Raw genomic sequence first — 15,177 nt, forward strand, 5'->3', positions numbered from 1 at the left:
GTGTCTAAATATATCCTCAGCCAACTCAATGCTTTTGTTCCGCTCATCTTCCTTTCAATATCAACTTCAGCTGCAGAAAAGTAATGCCACACACCTCACTATCTCACTAGGACCACTCGCACAATCAATTTCTCTGAAAGGAAAATGGCTATGCCATGTCCCATGAAGCCTAATAACTGGCATGACCACAAACGACAGACTACTTCGCAACACCTAACACTGGCTAAGTGGAGGTCACAATACTCCACACCAATGTAACTCAATCAAATGGGTTACGGCCGTTGTTGAACTCCCCTTATGTACTACCTCCTTGTATTGCAAACCTCAAATCAGTTGTCTTTCTGAAGCACCATATTGTACTTTTACTTTAATGTTCTACAACACATTTTAAACACAGAAGAAGCCACATACAGCTGGAGTTGTCACACTGCCATAAAGGGTCTTATAGATTTTGGTGCAGGTGGGGTATTTTTGGGGAACAAAAAATACTAACCGAAAAGGTGTAAGCGAGCTGGCGATTTGGATAACTGCACACAGAGCCTGCGTCCCTCTGAAAGCTGCACCCACAGATCGTTGGAGGGAGTCTAGCCTCTGTCCTCTTACACTCACAACCTCCTCACCAGTGGTTTGTTACTCTCATCTTCAGCCTCCGCCATCTTCACCAAACAGTGCAACATGGAGACGGATTTTGTGATGTCACAAAGTCACGGCCACTGCGCACAGTGATAGTCTCCGTGGCGACCATGAGACGCAGAAAGCGGTGGAATGCACCAGCCATCTTGGGGAACTGGCGGACTCTAAGGTAACAACGTTGTATTTCTATCAACATCAAATGATCCTTCTCTGCAGCCATACGCCTCAAGCGTTTCTTTTATTGACTGCAGGACTAAAGATAGCCCAATCCATTATGACCCCCATTATACATCACTTGCCCATAAAAACAAAAGAAGGACAACGACAGCCTTACGAACGTCATCGTGATATATTAAAGGAATACGTGATTTCAAGAGTCTGCAAATAAACATGTAGCCACACATTTGAAGAAACCAAACTAATACATTTGGAATATTTCACTTTATTGCTACTTTATTGATTTATTATTGTGTTTTATAGATTTATCAGGCAGAGCATTTCCATCAGAAACAATTTACTGAAGAATTGAAGCGATACATAGCCTTATAACCGTTATAAACGCTGTACATGCAAAACCTTAAAAAAAGAGTTCCACAAAAGCAGATGGAAACAGTACTTCAGCGACAGGAAACTGATAAGAGAAGCACAGGAGGAACAACATGAGGAACAACAGGAAACAGTATGCGACAGCCAGTAGAAATGGAGGAAAAGTCCGTGGCGAGCACAGGAACCTATGAAAAGCAAGCAAAGCAAGGAGGAGGGATGTAAGCCCTTTTAAGATTTATATTAAATACAATTGATTTCACAAGAACAGCGCAAGAGATGTGCAGGCAAAACCTAAAAAGAGTGACAGCCCCATGGCCAGAGTGGTATGTCAGTCCTGTCAGCGCTTTTTTGAAGACAAAAAAAAAACAATTTCTCTAAGGTGTTGCTTTTTCCTGCCTGGAGCCGCCATGATGTACACAGCGGGTCTGGACAGGAAAAAAGCTTTGCGTGTTCACCTGCGGTTGTCCCTGCGAAAGGACTTTACCAAAGGCAGAGCCATTGGACGCCCCACTGGTGAAAACCCTTCCCAGAGGCTCATTTACTGTTGGAATGCTAGAGTCTCTGCATCGCAGTGTTCACCATACTTAAGCCAGGCATTTCAATGCGGATTTACCTGCAAAGTCATCCGTACGTTGTGTGGCAGACCCAGGCACGGATAAGCAGACATAGTCTGAGGCCATCTATATTTTGTATTTCTGGAACCCCTGCTTTGTGGGCTTGTTTATGGAATACAAAAAAATGCCAGCCAGCTGCAATGATATGGCGGGCAGCCAGCATTACATTTCTTGAAACTGCTCTGACTACATCCCCGGATGGGCCTTTGGCAAAATAAAATCCTCTCTCAAGTCGGTGCCTTGTAATAAGTAACCCAGGGCGGGTAACTACGCTCCTCCAGCGGAGTTTACGTAGTTTTGCCTAATCCGCGCTCCATTGCGAACGCGGAGTTCAGGCAAAACTACGACTCCGTGGCAGGGCGTAGTTAGCCGGCCCCTTCATTCTTCCGAAATAATTAAAAGTTAGTAAAAGGCACTTACCTGCCCGTGGCTGCCCCCTGCTGGACTTCCCCGCTCTCCTGCCTCCTCCTCGCCGTCCTGCTTCAATGATAACCCCTACCTTGTACGTCTTGGGAGTGCGCATGCACACGCGCAAGACGTACAACCTAGGGGATATTAGTGAAGCAGGACTGCGAGGACGAGACAGGAGAGCGGCGATGTAAAGGCAGCCGCGGGGCAGGTAAGTGCCTTTTACTAACTTTTAATTATTTGGGGATGTGGGAGGGCGCGGAGTGAAGCGAAGTTCCACGGAGTTGCTTTCCAACTCTGTGGAACTTCACATAGAGGCACTACACCCGCTCCGCCCAGGGTTAGTAATTAGTAGGGGGAACCCAGAACATAATTTGTGAAAGAATAAGCGCTGGTGCCCAAATATTTGGTGCGAAGCCTGCGGCCGGAGCTATCGAATGTCAGGGGTGCCATATACCAAGGCTGTGCAGTCTTGATGCCACCTCATGTCTCTTTCCTCCACCAGCCTCTCTCCCCACCTCCTTATCTCACTGTTTCACATCTTTTTTCATCCTTTCTTTGCCACAGCTTTTCCATTTTTCTCCTCCTCCTTCTTTGCCCCTTTTGTGGAGAAAAGTCTGATGAGGAAAAAAAGTGCCAGTCCACAAAGATGAGTGCTGGTGATCCCCACCTGCAACCACCGGCTCAAATCAAGCACTGGCACGACCTCTACCAGGCAGACAAGAAAGGGCCTCCACCTGGTTGGCTGCCTGCCAGTGTTTAAATTAACCCCGTTCTTTTTTTTTTTTTTAAGTTTTAGTGACTCTTTTAGTGAATGCAAGAAGGAAAGATCTCTCCATACATATTATAACGTAACAGAATGTTGGCTTGAGGGCACGAGCTGCAATACAATGACACCAACGTAATCATCAAAAACCAGTACTGGAATAAAGTTTTGATACATAAATCTAACATTAAATCACAGAAATCGTCGTATAAGACGCGGTTGGCTGGAGATGTGGGCGTATATAGTGCTGGTGATAAGTATCTAGTGTTCAAAACGCTCTGTTAAGTGTGTCGATATACACGAGCTGTAGGGCAGACTGAGCACTGTGCTTTTTGAGTACAATGACTTGTGTTGTACAGTAGATGGTGTCCAAACCCTCGACTGCCTCCTTGCCCTGGAATAAGTCTTGACCGCTTGCCCTCGCTACCACTGGAGAGCCACAGGTACAAAGGGTGTATCTTGGTTACGGTGGGAGTGCAGTGGTATCTAAGGCTCTGGGGCAGCAGTGATATACAGCAGTCCCCTCCACTGATGCGTCCCATGGCTCGGACAAAAGGGGGCCCACTCGGTCTCACTCTTTCTGACTCTCGCCAGACTCTCCCTCATCTTTTACCCTCCTCTTTTCTGTATCCCTTTCTCTATCTCTCTCAACGCTCTTTTAGTCACTGGCTGCCACGTTCTAAGTCTCTGTTACTGTCTGTCGCTGTCTTCCTGTTTCTCCTTCGTCCTTTCTTACACTACCTCTATGTCTTTTCCTCATCAATTTCTATCATTCACCCTCTGTCTCTCCATCAATCTCGCTCTCTATATGTCTTTCTCAATCCATCAGTCTATCTCTGTCTTTATCAGTCCCTCATTTACTTTACTCTCCTGCTTTTGCTCTGTAACGTTCACTCTCTCACTCCCACCTTTCTTGTTCTCCTCCATAATTTGCCCCTTTCCTCTCTTTTTAATTTCTTTCCATGTGGCTCTTCTCTGTATTTATTTTATGACGTTCTCTTATTTCTCGCTCACTGTCTTTCTCTCCGTCAGTGACTCCTCCTGTCTCTTTAGTGGTCTACTGCTCCTCTAGCATTCTTCTTTATGTTGTTCTCTATCTTTTTCTTTCTTTCCATTCTTTCTTTCTTTCCATTCTTTCTTTCCTTTCTTTTCTCCTTCACCCCCGCTTTCTTCTTAACTTACCATTTTCCTGTCCTCTTTTTTCATCCTTTTCTTTCTCTCTCTTTCTTTTTCTTTTGACATTTCTCTGTCTTTCTTCCCTTCAGTCATCTTTTTCTTTCTGCCTTCTTTCTTTCTTTCTTTCTATCTTTCTTTCTTTCCTTTTTTCTTTTTTGTTACTTTCCTCTTGCGTATCTCCCCTCTCCTCTGTTCGAGCAATTTGACATTCTTTTAGTGCCTTCCATCCTTTTCTCTATTTCTTTCTTCCCTATTTCATCTTTCTTTCTTACTTCCCTTTCACCCCTACTCAGTGCATTTCTTGTCTGCTTCCAGTTTTTTTCCACTATTTTCTCTGCTTCTTCCTTCAAATACTGTGCTTTTCTCCCTTTCTTTCCCTCTTTTCATTCTAACTCTATTTATCCGTCACCTCTATTTTTCTGAAATGCCCTCCCCGTACTCTATTTGTCTGTCACCTACCTCTACTTATATGTCTCACCTACCTCTGTTTACGTCTTCCGTAACTTCTTTGGGGGCATATCTACAACCGGGCGATAGAAAATTATCGCCGCTTTTGCTGCTGTTTTCAGGCGAAAAGCGGCAAAAATTGTATCGCCTAAGTAGCAAAGTCACGCTAACGCGTGAAACCTTGCATTAGCGCACGAATTCCTAACGCCCAGCTTTGCATCTCTAATGAGATGCAAAGTGGGCGTTCCTGACCTGACATGACAGGAGAAATGTCGCAGCGACATTTCTCCTATTATCAAGCCCCACGCTATGAAGCATAGCGGCAAGAGAAGTAGCGATAACCCCTGTTATCCCTACTTTCCTTATGCCTGCTTCAGGACTGACTTAGCCATGATATCCTATGGAAGGTGGATATCATGGCTAAGTTTGTGAGGCCCTATCAACAAGCTGACGCCACATTTAGTGAGATTATCGCTGGGTTTCCAGCGATAATCTCACGTTAGGCAGTTAGCGCTAGGATTTTTACCGCTTTTGAGATAAGCGTTGCTAATAGCACGCTATCTCAGCGATAAAAATCCACGTTAGCCGGCGATAATTATCCTAGCGCTAAGTGCGCTTAGCGATATTTATCGCTGGTTTTTGCTGATATGCCCCTTGCTTTTTTACTCTATACTCCCCCTTTCTTAGGGGCATATTATCAAGCACTGCGTTAAAATTATCGCCGCTTTAGCGGCAGAAAACTGCAGCCAAAGCGGCGATAATGGGTTTGATAATATGCCGCAGAGAATTCCCATAGAAGCCCATGTTCACACCAGAACCTGGGCTTCTATTGGAATTCTCAAGGGCATATTCTTGATAATATGCCCCTTAGTTTCTGTCGCTGCCTTTTTTTCTTTCTCTTTTCTCAGATTAGTTTTCTCTTTCTTTGCCTTTCTTACTTCATTCTTTCCATTTTCCTACCTTTCCTTTCTCTATAGTACTCCTTTCATCAAGCGTGTTTCAATCCTACCTCCCCCACCCCTCTGTTTTCTCATTGCCACTTTTTTACCCTGCCTGAATTTGACAAACATCCTTGGATGCCAATTACGGAGCCCCCAGACTCACCGTTTCTATATTATACAAACCGTGGTGAGCCCAGCCATCACACACAAATGACCCCTTGTATGCTGGGCTCTGCCCCCCCCCCCCCCCCCTTGCACACACAAATAAACAGATTTGTGTCTGTATTTCTGGCGGCTCTTTGGGGGGGGGGGGTCTTTATAATCAGGGGCTATTACACCAATATATCTTATCTGCGGAGTGCTGGTCCCAGAGCCCCCTCGGCTCACATTTTTGTTCATGCTCGGCTGCCGTCGCGGCTCCTTCGGATGGTCACAGGTCAGCCATGACAGGCTCTTCGTGACTTTAAATAAACAGGCAGGAGTCTGGAGCAGCCGGGACGGGGCAGGAAGGGGGTCCTGGCCTCTGATTGCCTCTGATTGATCGCCCTCTTGTTCAGGGGGACTGGCTCGCCTGTCTGGGACCCTCCAAATGTCTGCGGGCGTCGAGGGCCCGCCATACAAAGGGTTAGGAGAAATGGGGGGCAGGGGTCTTGGGGAGGCGAGGGAGTCAACTCAAGCACACTCCGCTTAGAAGGGGAATTCACCACCTTGGGCTGTCTCTGCAGTTTATTTCATTATCACATTGTCCAAGTGCGGATAGCTCAGTCGGTTTAATCAGCCCTAGAGGAACATTTTCAACATTGCCAGGCCTTCTATATGCCCCCAAAGCCTGCTCAGACTTGGTGGCATGCTGAGGGGGGTGACACGGTCTGTGTACCAATTTTTGGGCGGGAGAAGTTTAAAACTTCGCTGCAAAGCCCGGAATCTTTGCCCTTGCTGAGGGTGAACGAGGTTTCCTGTGTGGGGCCTGGGGCCGTCAGTGGTAGCTAGCGGTCCTCAGGTAAGTAGCTAAAGGTGAGGGTGAACGAAGTTTCCTGAGTGGGGCCTGGGGCAATCAGTGGTAGCTGGCAGTCCTCAGGTGAGTAGCTGCAGGTGAGGGTGAACGAAGTTTCCTGAGTGGGGCCTGGGGCAATCAGTGGTAGCTGGCAGTCCTCAGGTGAGTGGCTGAAGGTGAGGGTGAGCGAGGTTCCCTGAGTGGGGCCTGGGGCAGTCAGTGGTAGCTGGCAGTCCTCAGGTGAGTAGCTGCAGATGAGGGTGAACAAGGTTTCCTGAGTGGGGCCTGGGGCAGTCACTGGTAGCTGGAAGTCCTCAGGTGAGTAGCTGCAGGTGAGGGTGAACAAGGTTTCCTGAGTGGGGCCTGGGGCAGTCACTGGTAGCTGGAAGTCCTCAGGTGAATAGCTGCAGGTGAGGGTGAACAAGGTTTCCTGAGTGGGGCCGGGGGCAGTCAGTGGTAGCTGGCAGTACTCAGGTGAGTGGCTGCAGGTGAGGCTGAACGAGGTTGCCTGAGTGGGACCTGGGGCTGTCAGTGGTAGCTGGCAGCCCTCAGGTGAGTGGCTGCAGGTGAGGGTGAACACGGTTTCCTGAGTGGGGCCTGGGGCTGTCAGTGGGAGCTGGCAGTCCTCAGGTGAGTGGCTGCAGGTGAGGATGAACGAGGTTTCCTGAGTGGGGCCCGGGGTAGTCAGTGGTAGCTGGCAGCCGTCATGTGAGTGGCTGCAGGAGAGGGTGAACAAGGTTTTCTGAGTGGTAGCTGACAGTCCTCAGGTGAGTGGCTGTCACCCAGCACTGATGCTGTAGGTCTGGGGTACAGAGGACATTCTCATTGGCTGCCAAGTATTGCCATTGGGTACTTGACTCTTCATAGTGTAGCGTGGTGCAGGTATCAGGGCTGATTTAGGAAGCGATAAGGGTTCGGATTGACACAAAGCAACAAAGGATGTTGGCACTTTGTGGGGTACATATGATATCAAATGCCTTTATAATTCTCATGCTTTAAGGAGCTATATTCAGTTATAAGAAATAGGAGACTGTAATCCATGTAAAAAAATCTGTTTTTAATTTCGCTATTATGGGTGACCTCTGACGCCTCTAGTCGCTTGTAATAACGAAGTGACGTGGCTTCCAGGGCCGGACTGGCCGTAGTGGGCACCGGGCAATTCCCCGGTCCGCCGCATGGTGGGGGCCGGTTTTGGGCCCCTGGGAGCCGTTTTTGTTACAGGGCCGTTTTCGCAGCATAGTTGCAAAATCGGCCCTGTAACAAAATCGGCCGAAAACCGGCCCTGGCAAAGAGCTCGGCGGCACCCCCAAATACCCCGTGGGGGGGGGGGAGTTTGGGCGGCCGAGCACTTTGCCAGGGCCGGTTTTGGTCCCCAGTCCGGTCCTGGTGGCTTCTCCATTGCAATAACTTATAACTGTTGAGTTCTGACATTATAATAAAGCCGGCCAATGAAGCAGTCAAGATGCAAGACAGGTCATGGAGCTTAATTACAGCTGCAGTTTAAACAAGACACAAACAATCAACATGAAACTGCATTTCATTCTTATGGTCTGTTTTTCTAAAACAGTGAGGAGTGTAAGAGATATTTTGCACACTAAAGGTCATTACAGAAAAAAATAGAACCTCTGCCTTTCTCTAATCATCCTGAGCTTCAGCACTTACAGGAAACTGATTCTAAAATCATTTTACATCAAATTACTTTTTTTTGTGTGTGCTTACTTTCACATCAGAGTCCACTTTCATTCTTCATGTTTACAACCATAGTTCCGCTTTCATGTGAAAGAGAAACACAAGATTTAAGTGGTTTGCAGGAAGGATGGTGGTGCGACCACGTATTATATGGAATAAAGTACCCCTGCTATACATTTTAAGCATATTGAAAGCTTCCTCAGAGTCCAATTATCTAATAAAGGAACTAGGCCTATGGCCTCTAAATTTGGTAATGGAACTTCTCAGTGACTTGCAATATCCTTATAATGGACACCAAGGGGCACTTTATTCAGTGTATCACTGGGGTTTAAGGGTTGGAGATTGTGAGTTCTTGACCGTGTTTGAAAATTTGGACCTCAGAGGATTAATTAAAGTTTGTTAGACGTGGGACATCTGCCTAAAAATGGCAGCTGTCTCAGCCACCCTATACTTGAGTATACCCATTAAATTGGGAAGATCGGATATCTGCCAATTTTTGGTGGATGTCACACACCTGCCAAACTCTAAAAAAGTTGAAAGTGAGGAATACTTACTCTTAGTAGGAGGGATTCAGGAAGATTTAAGGTGGGTTCTTGGGATGGACATACTGTTACAAACCCACTTGCAGAAGAGTAAGAGCAGAACTGTGTTCATTTGAATGCTTAACTGTTTTTTGTTAACTTTGGTGTGCAGCAGTCTGCATCAAGCTACAAACTACACTTCTAAAGTTACTACAGCCCAAAAGGTGTCAAATGTAAGTCTATGAGAAAGTCAAGCACCACACATGGCCACTCACAGGTACTGCAACTCACTCACTTTGAAAAAATAATGCACTGAAATAAAATAATACTGCTTAGGAAATAATGTGAAAATGATTAAACTATATTGAAATGTAAGTTATATAATGTAAGTTATATATGTATTTTAATGTTAAAATTGGGATATATTTATTATTATTTTTTTAAAACAATAATAAAATTAATTACAAAATGATATCAAAATAAACTTTTGAACTTTTATTATTTTTAAAATCTAATTATACAAAACACAATTTGGCACAACATTTACTACATATTAAAGAAAAAAGTTTAATGATAGTGAGACATTTAATTATTGTTTAAAACTTAATGTTTATAAATTGCATTAATATAATTTAATTAATTAATTATTCAATACACATATGTGTTAACTTACTCTGATGTAACATTTTACTATATTAGCTTGAGGCTAAAAATAAATATAGAAAATTAATTTACATTTATATTTATTGGTAAAATGTTATTTAAAACAAAATATATAATAATACACTTTTATATTTTTGTATACTTTCCAATAGGGATAATACCATGGAGGCGCAGATGTGCACATACATATGCAGCGTTACAAGTAGTAACCTTACACTTGTTAATCCTGTTGCAGAAAGCTCCATCCCCTCATATGAAGGTGGAGACATGTAAATTTACACCAAGATGTTAATCTACCTTCGGAAATGGTGAATAGAAAAAAGTGTTGAGTTGCACCTAGGAAAAGAAGTAAATGCCCATGTGAATAACCATACACATGTAAATGTACCTTTGTGAATAGGCCCCACTGTCCAGTTAACAGTACGTAACAATTAGAGGTAAAAGTTAGTGTGGTGGGGTGTTAGAAACAGCTTGTGTCTTGCGATTATGTCTTCCAATGCAATCTGTATATTACAAACCGCGGGCCATATTTACAAGGCCCCAGCACCACGGAGCATCACTTTTTTGATGCTCCAGTGGCGCACAAGGCTGAACCATATTTACAAGACCACGCAAAGCCACCCTGCGTGGGTTTCCATGGCCTTGAAAATATGGCCCCCGGAGGAGGAGCCAAGATGGCGGACGGACAGGACGTCTGAGCTCCCGGCTCCGCAGCCCGTCTGCTGTTTGTATGATATCCTGATCTTTAATCCTGCCTACGGCGCGAGCAATTGTCACCACGGATGCGCTGATACTTTCCGCATTCCTCCGATGTTCCCGCCGGCTTTTTTGGTCGAGGATTCATAGAGTTTGCCGACTTTGGACTTTGCCCACGCAATCTGGCCCGACCACCGCCACCGGACACCGCTTATCACGTACGGTGAGACGACCTGGGGCTGGACCGGCGACTGGGGAAATGTGACTGGACGTGGAGTGGGCGGCCCGGCGGAGCCTTCTTCGCGACGGAGAGAATTCCGGTACGATTGGGTCCTGGCTGGTGTATTTTCCTTTGTCCTCCCACCAGCGGTCAGAGCGGTGTCCGTTCGAGGGCGCCCACCACCCGCATTGCAACACAGCCGGGGGCTCTCCTATCGTGGGAGCCCCGTCTATCGAGCAGTAACCCCTCTTGCCGTAACTACTGTCCCTCCATCCCGTGGTGTCGCCCTCACCCCTCCGAGGTGGGCTAACGGCAAAACTGGTACCGGTGCCGGTCTACCTCGCCGGATAGGCGGAAGCCGCCATATCCCCGACGCAAGCTTCCCTGCCTACTGTCGAGCTGGAGGGTGTCCCGGTGGCGCCTCTACATACTGTCGGCATGCTGAAGCAGGGGGCAGACCTAACCTATGGTGATATCCTTCTAGCCCTGGGGGACTTGCGGGCGACATGGTGCCAACGCACTCGAGAACTGGAGCGGAAGTTCGCTACCGCTATGCCACCCAGGGAGCTACAGCGGTTGTCTGACCCCCCAAGGCCTCTCATTCCCTTCGAGGCGGATACAAATTGGCGACAGGGGGATACTGTGGAACGTCCTCTCCCTGGTAACAGTGTCGAGGGTTCTTTTAAGGACAAAGTTGCAGATACAAAGCTCCCTTCCACTTTCCAAGCCGAGACTCTGCCTCTGCAAGTGTTGCCATGTCTGCCTCAACATCGCCGGAGTGTGAGCCGTTCTGTGGGGAAAACTGTGTTTGTCACTATCGATGTGGTGATGGTCTCTGACTGGGAACTCTTGCTTCTTCCCCCTCTGCGTCATCGTTGCCGGGAGCGGCCATCTTGCTCCTTTGTTCTGCCTGAGGTACACTCCCAGCGGCGGCCATGTTTGGTGGGGTCTCCGCGTTCAGGCCAGGGTTGAAGTTGCCACCCTTGATGATCCTGCCTGACCGCCTGGCATGACCCGGACTAGAATACCTGTTTATGTATCGGTTGTGCCGCATGTGTGTAATTTGCTACTGTTTCTTGCGGGGGTGGATCTGTGGGGCCGCTTAGGATCGGGCCGGGTCTGGGCGATTCCCTTTAGTTTACTGTACGTATTGGCGGGCGGGGACTAGGACGGGACTGCTAATTGTTTGCTTTACTCGCACATTTGGAATGGAGTCTCCCCACCTGCCGTCTTGCTTGCTATTTCAGTAGTGCTGATGATATACAGGGTGGGGGACGCTTAAGGGGCTGTGGTGACCGGGAGTATGTGAAAATTCCTCCTCCTGCTTTCTCTGGGAGTCGGAGGCTGGGAGGTTCTTTCCCACTCTCCAGACTCTCTTTCCTACTTGGGGTTCATCTGGGGCGACAGGCATGCCTATTGGGGGGGGGTGGGCCGTGGCCTTCCGCTGGTATGCAGGGTGGGGGGACGGGATGTGTTCTATGTTTTCTTCGTCTCTATGGCCCTCTTTCTCTTCCGGTCTCTCTGCCTCTTTGTTTCTTTCTCTTCTATGTTTCTTTGTTTCTTCGGAGTCGGGGCTCAGTGTTAGTAGGGAGTTTCTTGAGTTCTATCATTCTGTGATATAGTGCATGCTCTTAGTTCCTGGATGGTGGCCACCTGCCTTCTTACCAATGCCTTCCTATATAACGCCTCCTTCTGGGTGCTCCTTGCACAGTGATGTCTCTCCTGGTCAGTGATTAGCTTCGACTCCTTTCGATGTTCACTACATCGTACTCGACTACACCATAAAATTAAACCTTTTCTTATCCTGACATTATTGTTCTATGTTTACGAATGTCATAGCAGCCGGCCCCGAGGGGTTGTAGGCAGACGCTGTGTATTGTGCATCTACCGAAATAAAGGTTTTAAAAAAAAAAAAAAAAAAGAAAATATGGCCCCCTTTCACTCATCACTCTACGTGAAAGGGGCGTTCCATGGATGTTGCTGTGGGTGCTCCCATGCAACACCCATGAATTCTGATGCATTCCCAGATTTACAAGTTTTTGTAATCCTGGGAATGAGTCTGATTCCAATGCCTTCCCAGGGGAGGGGTTAAAGTGTCACAACAAGGAGAAATTCCTTTATTTCTCCTAATATTTTCCTCTTTCTATGTGTTCTGCATTCTGCAGCCCACATACAAGGGGGAAAATGCCATCAATGATTGTTTTTCTGCAGGAAGGTTTCCCTTCCTGCACAAAAACAATCATCCCTGCAACGCAGGCATCCTTGCACCATGGTGCGAGGGTTCCTGCATTGGTGATAGGCAACCAATTGTGCACCAGTGCAGAGGAAAGCACAGGGATGTGTTGTATTGCTGCAAATACAGCACATCCCTGCACTTTCATAATGCCGCAGCTCGGCACAGCAAGATGGCTTGCAGCTCCGTGCTGCATCATTTTCTAGTAAATATATGCCCCGGTGTTCTATTGCTTCTCTATCGATTTAGAGATTGTAGCCCACCATGGTGTTATAGCAGCAGCAAATATTCAGGTTCATCCTGTTTAGTTATAACTGCTTCTAAAGATAATTAGAACAAGCATTGGCATAGCCAATAGGTCTCGCCTCTGGGACCTTATAAGTGTTTAGCCATGCAACAGTTGCATAACTAAATACTTATAAGGTCCCAAAAGCAAGACCTATTGGCTATGCAAAGCGGCCGCGAAAGTGAAAGTAATCGCGGTAAAGCGTGGCGCACGCGCACGCGCACATGCACTGTAGCTCTAGGCTGGCCTGGTAGCACTTTTTGGAGCCCTCTCAATAAGTCTCGCCAGACCAGCGCATGCGCTGGGTCAGGCGAGACCAAAAAATTTGGTGCTTCAGTTACAAGTGTAAAGTTACAGAAAAAAGGCAGAGAGAACTATAGGGCAAAGTGTTACTGTATGCGGTTTCCGGCGGCTCCCTAATAGGTAACCGGGAAGAGTAGATGTCTTGACTAGAGTGTGACTACAGACTTCACTCTCCACCGGAGGAACCATGAAGCAATAGCAGAAGCTCATTAATACTTGATAAATGATTGCATGGCAGACGGTATAAGTATGTACACCTTCTATTAAGCATGCATTAAAATAATTGTACAGTATATGGCATTAGGAGTGGAACCAGGCAATCACAAAAGTAGTGATTTACCTAGGTCCTGAACAATAGCCAATAGGAGTATGGCTAGAAGCATGTTGACCTTTTAGGAATCAGGAACATTACCCCTTCTCTCCTAAAAATTCCCCCCTGCTTTTACCCATACTGACTAGGGGTCAGAATAAAGAACCAAACCTACTATCCAGGTATTTTTAAAAAGACTTCACCATCCACCCCCACTCCTCCCTCCAAATTCAACTTCTCTTTTGTCATTGCAAAGTCACTCCTGCGTAATCCGTAAGTTGCTGCATTCCCCGTTCCGCAGTGGAACGGGATGGACCCACTGATGAAGCATGCCACCAAGGGGTGACCCTGGTGGGTGAGAGTTTTACGAAAAACTTTATGTTTTATCCTAAGAAAGAGTTAGACTCTTCAGAATTGCTGGGTGCTTGTTTAGTGTTATAAGGACTCTGAACAGCCAGATGAGCAGACATCGCTCACACATAGGACATATGGGAAACAGACATCATCATGGTGTGACTACCTCATGTACAGAACAGGTACAGCATTCGCAGCAACAGTGCATGCTTCACTTGAAAACAGAACAGTAACAGTAGTATGACAAGTTCACAACAACTTGAGCAACAGCAACAGAGCAAGCTTTACTCAGACAAAGGGCACATATACAACAACACGCAGGAGGATAAAACTCTATCATCAGCAGGAGTACATACACCTCCCCACCCCAAACACCCTGTATCTTCCCTCACCATTATATCAACGGCAGTAGCCCTACAGGCGTCCTTCACTGACAGAGAAAAGGGACAACATGCGTGAGCCGCAAATGCAGTTCCTCTGCCCTCCAAAAGAGGTAGATATGCACAGAGCTACCCTCCACACACAAGCATAGAAAGGACCACAGCAGTGCAAGCTTCCCTCACTCAAAGAACTATGGAAGCAGTAGTGCAACTGCACACGAGAGATAAAGAACGGGGAAGAGCTACATAGCCGTCTCTCACACAAAGAACAAATATTGAATTGTTGGGAAAAGGGTCATCTTCTGTCACACAAAGAAGTTAATACAGTTCCTCAAGAAACCAGAAGCAGTTGGCTTTCTGAGAGTGCTCTTGCCTTCAAGGTTATGTGGCCTAACTGCTAGGGCAGTCAACCTCAAATCTGGGGAACTGGGTTCGAGTCTTGGTAACGACGCTCAATATCCTGTGATTCTGGGCAAATCACTTAATCTCCCCATGCCTAACAAAAATGAACGTGTCCCTGGGTAACACAGCTGGTGTTCATGTAAAGCGCTCTGATACCTGATGCCTTCGGGGCAAGTTCGAGCTATATAAAACTCCGGGCAAAAAAAGGTTGACACCACAGAAATCTAAGGTAGCCCTTGCCCATTCCTTGACCTGCTCCATTAAAGACATAGAGGGCAGCTGACCCTGTCGCAGGTGATTGTCACCTCAACACCTGCCCTTCAACCTTATTAGAGAATATTTCTAATCTCACATGCAACCACCTTGCCCATGGGTGTGCCCATCGTGGTATTTGGCACACAGCATGGGCAGAACTGAGTCGTGGACCAGGCTAGTCCATCAGGGACCTCATGTCCAAGCACCAGGACCTGTAGATTCATCCCTAATAGGATATGCACATTCCTCATGGAGCTGGGAATTGTAGAATTATGGGAAATTGCTCACCTGTCTCAGGTGCAGGCCTTCTGACTGGGTTTTGGGGGCATCTCGTAGGACT

At 46.8% G+C, this 15,177-nt stretch overlaps 1 long non-coding RNA gene across 1 annotated transcript in view; it reads right to left on the reverse strand.

Annotated features, from left to right (window-relative positions):
• Nucleotides 1–1,231: 1,231 nt before the first annotated feature.
• LOC146799692 (uncharacterized) overlaps nt 1,232–15,177 on the reverse strand; it is a 240,601-nt gene continuing 226,655 nt past the window's right edge. The window contains exon 3 of the long non-coding RNA XR_014969304.1: nt 1,232–1,364. This is a non-coding gene — a long non-coding RNA (uncharacterized LOC146799692). The remainder of the gene's footprint in view (nt 1,365–15,177) is intronic.

The sequence above is a fragment of the Triturus cristatus genome, chromosome 9 (assembly GCF_964204655.1).
Source record: "Triturus cristatus chromosome 9, aTriCri1.1, whole genome shotgun sequence".
In the NCBI taxonomy this organism is placed as follows: domain Eukaryota; kingdom Metazoa; phylum Chordata; class Amphibia; order Caudata; family Salamandridae; genus Triturus; species Triturus cristatus.